Source organism: Varroa jacobsoni, unplaced genomic scaffold, assembly GCF_002532875.2.
Source record: "Varroa jacobsoni isolate VJ856 unplaced genomic scaffold, vjacob_1.0 scaffold_113, whole genome shotgun sequence".
In the NCBI taxonomy this organism is placed as follows: Eukaryota; Metazoa; Arthropoda; class Arachnida; order Mesostigmata; family Varroidae; genus Varroa; species Varroa jacobsoni.
The window spans coordinates 24478-32272 of record NW_019213015.1 but is presented as its reverse complement, the minus strand read 5'-3'; positions in this window follow the sequence as shown (position 1 = coordinate 32272).

Genomic DNA, 7795 nt, shown 5'->3' with positions numbered 1-7795 from the left:
TTGAAGGGATGTTGCTTATGCTACAGAGATCTTTCAGGCCAACGGTTTTCCTAGGAACTCGGAACAGATGAAGTACTGCTTGTATTTATCTTGCTATAATTTGTATTAAAGCAAATTAGTGGGAAGATGATATTACTGATTGGGAATTAGCAGCATCACCATAAACTTCGATATGTCGCACAACCGTAAATATTTGGGGAGGCTCCACGCAGAGTCTTCAAAACGTAGACATGCAATGATTTGTTTAGAGCTATGGCTTTTGTTGCATTACAAAGATGAATCCTGTTTCTGATGCAGGATATTGAATTCGTTTTTAACACTAGATGTACCGACATTTGTTATTTCTATCCGATTGGGATAACTTGGTAGCTTTGTACGCACCGTCAGCCTAACGCTGGCGTGGGTGCAATTAAATTAAAGCCAAAGAGGTGTTGTGCATATAAATTCGTGCGGTTTCTTATTCCGCTCGGTTAAGAGTGACTGCAATCGCACGTAGAGGATACGGACTTTTACGACGGTTTTTTAATGGCAACGGCCGTAATCATTGCAGCAAGCCCTTTCGTCCATAGGGGTACAGGCTTTGTGGATCCACATTCTATTGGTGCAACAGGCCCATGGGAAGCCAACAAGCTGATATTGTACAATGTCGGTCTGCTCATAAAAGGGAAGACTGAAGTGACATATTTATGCCGTAGACCCCTTTCTGAATGATTTCCTGCATTAATACGTCACAGCTCAGATCCTGGGTCATTAATATCCGGGAAATATAGGTTATGAGTAAGCCTCGGGTCAAATGCCTCTAATATTCCTCCTGTGCCCGACTAAACGTAGCCGATCGTTAATAAGCTTAATGTTTTCATAATTTGAGCTTAGGGTTTCAACGGCTTAAAGTTCAATGGCGTCGTAATATTCTTCAGTTACACAAACTTATGGAAAAATTCTAAACGCTTTACCTGCCTGCTGGTAGTAGGTTTAATGTTTTCAATTACCATTATGGAAGCAGGTGAAATTTAGTTTTACGGGAGCTTATTTCGTATTGAACATGAGAAGCAGATGAGATTTATCCCATATATTAAAACGTATGGAAAGATTTCATTGAAGAAGCTGTTGATCTTGTCGGCGGACCTGAAGATGCTGTTGACACCGTAGGTGTACCGAACTTCATTTCCGCCATGTCTTCTTTATCTATAATATTCTTTCACTGCATAAGTGATTTTCTTGTTCATCTGCATAATCATGCTGAGGTGATCGCTGCCACGCCTTTTTAACCGCAAAGCACACGTATGTAGCTGTTTCTGCTGTTCAGCTGCATCAACACCGACATCAGCGCATGGCATTTCGCACCGACTGTCTGTAGCTAGGTTAACAATTGCGCTTCATCTGCTTTTTTTATCAGATCAAATTCACTGATGGGATGCTAATGTTCTTCTCTCTTTGATATCAAGCGCTTGAAATCTGTATCCATCCTCACTAGGATAAGAACGATTAGTTACTTCCTTTTCTTCAAAAGGTTCGATATTTTATTTTTTTTACGTGTTTTTAAGATAGTTGAGAATTATCTGTTTTCTTTTCTTAAATCTTTTTTTTTTTTTAAGTAAATAAACCTTATTCTCTGATACGTCATTGTGAAGCGTTCTACTTGCCCTATGATATGCAACTTCCCCCTCCCAGTTTACATACGTTACTGTAAGCCTTAGTTTAGTCTTGCCCTTTTCTTTTATTTCATCCGACAAGGTAGTTAGTTTTTTAGAATACCTAAACAGAGCATTCCGTTAAAACTCATGAGCCACCTTTTTCGATATGCAGCGGGACTCTACTATACCGATTTGCCGGCGTTAACGTCTTTGAATTCTTTTCGTTTGCAAAAACATTTTTCTAATAGCGTCTCACGTTGAACTTTTTAGAAAACTTGAACACCGTTTATGGGTTCTTCTGGCTGACCTAATATAGTCCTACTAACTAGCTCTTTTACAGCCCTTAAGCAGAAAAAGCGATTTTACAAATGCATGCTTCTATATGTACGCGATTGTTTTTTTTACATAAAGCAGTTGAAAACATTTACAGTTATGACCCTGTCCTCTATGTGTCAGTATATAAAAACACACTTGTTAACAAAATGTAGACTCCTTCCTCTGCTTTTAGTTTTCTCTTTGTGATTTTTAAAGTAAAATATCGAAAGCTAGAAACAACTTATTTGACACGGGGGCCATGTTAAATCCAGTGCGTACATCATTTGCTCGTTGGTAAAACGCGCTTTCATTTTTCTATTATCCAAGCCATCATTATACCTGGTTGGAAATTTTAGTATTTACTGGAACGCCAAAGAAAACGAATTTTGATAAATCTGACACTAATTCGCCGTGAAACAAATTCCATCCGCTTCGCCAGCGGTTAATTCAAAAGACATTATATGTAAGAGCGAATCTAGTTTTTTTTTTCTTATGAGAAATGAAGCTTTCCATCCTTCTGATTAATCGATACATCGTATAACTCTAGACTAGGGTAATGGTTATTGTCATACAGCATCGTTAGCCAGTATTATTAGCTAATCCTAATCTATTTAGTGGATCGAAAACTCAGACCTAATTATTAAACCAACTTTATTGACAAATGAAGTACATAAAATGCTGGACTATCTACGACGATATATTGGGAGCAAAGATGATGTCTAAGACTGAAAATCAACGCTCAGTGATCAAGTTTCAGTCAAGCAGCGGATAAGAAAGCTTTTAGCGAAACGATATTTAATTATCGGTGCACTTATTTTGGGAAAACGAGTTGGTAGATGGGAATTTAATAAAAGTGGACTACACCTCAGGACCCTATACAGAAGAACGAGTTGCTGAAATCACGGGAGAAAAAAAAGACAGCACATGCCCCCAAATAGCTTAATATGGAGCTTTTCGAAGCGCATGCCATGAATTTATAATGAAATCATTGCTAATGAAAAAGAAAAGTAAGAAATGGGTTTCTCACAATCAGAAACGATGGAAAAAAGACGCGTCTGGAGTACACTGTTGACATGGGTGAGACATGGTTTGATCTGTGCCCCTCACCGAAAAACAATCAGGCGATAGAGTGGAATCGAATAGGAGGAAGAAAGCGGTAGTTCTGGCGAATAGACCCTAGCTAGACTGAAGCCCATATTCGTTGAAAAGGAAATGATCAATGCTATCAGACATCCCCAGTTCCTGGCTAGTTTTTGATTTCAAATTGATGGCCCAGTGTCATTCTCGACGACAATATACGACCTCATCAACCCTTCAACGGTTACGGCTTAGATCAAAGTTAACAGAATTAAACAATAGCTTCAACTCCCCATATTTTCTAGGTTGAAGGCTGCGTAATGCCGATCGCTTCTATGCCTTAAAGAAAGTGGTAGATTACGTAACGTATCCTATCGTTAAGCTGTATGCCGAAATTATTCGCAAAATAAAAAAATTATGGTAATGAGCAAGAGATTCGTCGACTTCGCAGAATTTCCCAGCTCGAAGGATAGCTGTTGTAGTAGCTGCTAATTTGATGCGAAGTTTAGATATATGAGTATTGTCAGACAAGCGTTTATCTTTGAAAATGAATTTTTCTTCAGAAATTTAGCTGCAGCAGGTTTAGGAAATTGTGAGTCAGCAATAATTAGGGGAGCGTCAACAGTCGACTCGACCATTGTAGGGTAAAGGTAGATAAATTTTTTGCCTTGCCATTAATTAGGCAGTGGGCACAAAGCAATTCCTTAAACTCGATGAGCTTGGAATTTGCATTAACAGTGGGGTTTGCGATGTTCGTTCCGTTAACGGAATCAGGCATATTATTAACATAATGATCGTTCTTAGGTTTCCTCTTCCTGATGTTCAAGAAACTTCTAAAAGAACTCAGTTCTTTACGAACACCTGACCTCGATTAAGAAAGTTATTGAAGAATTTGAGCTTTTCTTATATACAATGGGGTCCACTCAGAGAGATTATATGGACCAAAAGCTATTTTCAGCTTTAGTAAAGTGACCGCAGTTGTAAAGGACTCAGGGCCTTTAATAAAGACATAAATATATGCCGATGATGTCGTTATAAAGATGGTCGCTTTCGTTTTCGATTTTTCAGTAAGGAAATCACCTTCACTGTGGATCCGAAGGCAATGCCAGAAAAAACCCTTGAGTTGCTTGCAATGCCAAATATGTCCCTACATTCCTGTATCCTAATTTTCCTCAAACCAAATTTTCAAGCAATGTCCGCGCTCTGAATGTTGCACCCAGTAAAGTTTACATAATGCAGCAATATCTGTTTCATAAAGCCTATGTGTTAACAATAATTGGGATGTCCTGAAAAGTTTATTTTTCAGAAAAACGGTGCACCTATCCGTGTAAGCCAGTAAACTGTAGAGCTAGCTGGCTGAGGATGCGAGAATAATCTGGGGCAAGAACTTATAGCTGCTTCGAAGCCTAGATTTAAAGCTGCGGATTACGATGTTCGGGGTATGACTAAGGGATAATCATACAAAACATAACTTGAGAAAGCCGACACGCTCACTATCGCCATTAAAAAGATGTTGAAGAATATGAATATGAATGTTTTGTAAATAACCAAAAAAGAAATTACCTTTCGGCGGTCCCAACTTACTACGGAGGGACAAAAAGACTGATATATATTGTAGCTTTCACGTAACCAAAGCTATAACAGATTGTATACGATATGCTGCGTCGTCGTCCAGTTCATCGCTCGTATGCGTTTTCGTCTATCACAAGTTCCAGTTGTCGTGTATGCGGACGGCGTGGCACTATGCGCAAATTTTTGTACTTTAAACGAACTTTCTCATTTACAAGAAAATGATCGGATCGTAGAACAGTTACAAAGTAGCAGAAATATTAAGCTGTGTCATTCCGCACGCCTGATTTTGCCCTGGTTTGCTATATTTTTTATTGTCGGGCCGCATTGTTCACTTTCGAGATCGTTTGCTTGGATATGATCACTCGGGCTTCTACCAAACAAGTTGTATTGAGTTATCGAATACTAGAAGATCGGAAAGATTTACGAACGTTGCTTTTATATTGAAACTACAGCGATGGAGACAGCTCACTGTATAACGCCTCGTATTCGGTAAAAGATCTGTCTCTAAAAGTACCGTAATCTATTGATTTCGAAAGTTCCGGGGTAGAAAATTTGACTGTAGAAGACTTTTGTGGAAGACGCCCTGCGAAAATGAATGGCGAACAGTTGATAGCTGTAGTAGAAATCGAAATATCTTAAAGTAGATGCGCAGCACCCAGGTTTACTGTATGTACAAGTAATATGTCATATTTGTTCATTTGGTTAAATCAAATAAGCGAACTTCCTCACTTCGAACAAATCAATAAAATACACAAAGAGGATGAAGAGATGCCACCTTATTTAAACGAAGATAAAAAAAAAACATAAGCCCTCTCTTACTTCTCATTATTCTCACATGATCACAGTTATTACTCCTGATTCAAATTATGACTTGTAATCAAAAAAAGTAAACAATGATTTCGGACAGTCACATGAGAAGAAAGTGCAATCAGCCGGTGGGATCTCACTCAAGTAAATGTATAATTGCAAAAACTTAGCAAGTATTTAGTGTTCTAATATGGGTGTTAGCCACTACAGCTTCATTGAGTTCTGAAGCTTCAATTGCGACAAAAGTATACGGTGAAGAGGTATGAATGAATTCTGCATTAAGTAGCTGATATGAAGGATGAAGAGAACCAACAAAAATAGTGAACCATTCCTATTTTACACCACAATATTTGACCTCACACTGGAAGTATCACGGTGGCAGAAATGCAGTAGTTAAAGCTGGGGGCTCACTGTTATCCTCAATGTCAAAAATGTCGACAAATGCCTCCATGGCAAATTGGTCAATTATTAATACAATGTCAGAATCGATCTTCAAGACGTTCTAAACGTTCATACTCCAGGTTGTCATGGCAGCACAGTTTATAAATTGTTACTTAAAAATTATAGATAACATTAGCGATTAAAAATAAAAAATATGTTCATGAAAAAGTTGGAAAAGATGAAGTTTACCATGTTAAATTTTATGCCAAACAATTTTACGAACCTTATGTCCAATAATGTCGTCAGGCATTCCATCAGCCAGCTGATTCCCACCATGAAACAAAGTGTTCGTACGAACAGGGACAGGGTCTATGCCCAACGGCCTAACATAACACTTACTTACTCGACTTGATTTTTGTCACTATTGTTCCCCTCAGTGAGTCACATCAACGCCCTTAGATATCATACAAAATTGCTATCTGCTGATTTATTACAGTCTCGACCTCGTTGTACCAGTCCTTCGATGTCGGCTTGATCTTTTTAAATATGTTAAAAGTAAGTCAGCGAGATGGACGATGGTAAAGAATTGACTATAATCTATAAATAAAAATACTTTGAAATTCATTGCAGAAATTAGAAATCACAATATATATATATATATATATATATATATATGGCTGTTACAAGCGAATCCGGCTGACGTAGAAGTTTAATAACCTTTGAACTACGTACTGGTGGCATACGAAATTTGCTCGGTAAATATTCGGTTGTTCGAGAGACTTGTGGATGAAAACTGCTTGAGCTCACTCTAAAAAAAAAAAAAGATTTTAAAAGGAAAGAACATCTTTTAGTTTCTCAAATCAACCCTCAATAGTCAATTCTTCAAAGGTTGTAAACGTGCGGAGATTAATTAAAGATTAATGAAGACATTAAGCAAAAAGGTTTGAAACGAAGGCACAGTATGTGAATAGCGCAAACATTTCGGGAACGAAGACTGGCGTATTAAAGACCAGCAAAAAGGTGACCAAATAGCGAGCCCCCACGATAAGAATGCATTTGGAAATCGAAAAGACCTCTCACGAAAGCAGAACTTGAGAGTCTAAAAGCTCTGTCGGTTAAAATTGGCATTTCGTAGGTAACATATTGTGGAGTTATAACCTAAATATTGGAAATGAAATAAACAAAGTAAAAAGCGGGTTTCCCGTAACTTAACTCCAGGCCAGTAGAAAATGTGTGTGATGTATTTCAGAAGTAATTTACGGAATTAAAAAAAAAACGCCTGGAGCATACTATTTCCCTGAACGGGGCATGGTGTAATCTTTTGTGCCAGCCAGAGAGAGGCTAATCGAAAGTACAGTGTCGCCCTATAAAGAAATCGAGCTCGGTGGCAGTATTGCGTAGATTTGCACATAAGGTAATGGTAGCACTTGGACAAAAGTCAAGGGCATCTGGTATCATGAGATATTCGCCGAAAATAAAACAATGCCCACTATCTTGAGTTTCTTAAGAGACTCATAGACCGTTGTCATCAAAAACACACAATCTGGCTGCTTGATAGCAACGCTACACCTCATCGCAGTGATCGAATTAGTTCCAAGATGGAATAAAGGAACATATCACGTATCGAAAAGTCATCATTCTAACCCCGTTAATTCGAAACTTATTTCATTTCGAAGCCCGCCAAATTTGCAAATTCAGCGCTATATATAATGGGCACAGGTGGCTTGGACGCCTAAGGCTAAGAACAAGGTTTGCTGTTTTACTACGCGACGTATATGAATAAAGATGGCGTACAAGTTTCTCCATAACTATCTTCTTTGTGAAGAGTAAAACTTTTTTAGCACGAAATGTTTCTGCTTTTTCCAGTACTGCTTGTGGTCCGATGGGGACTGAGTTACAACATCACTTTTATCAGACAAAAAATGTAATTGTAATTGCGGCCATCAAGCGTTATTTTACATGAGTAACTGTTGGTAGTTTAGCTAGCGAAGGAAGTTGGTTCGAGCTAT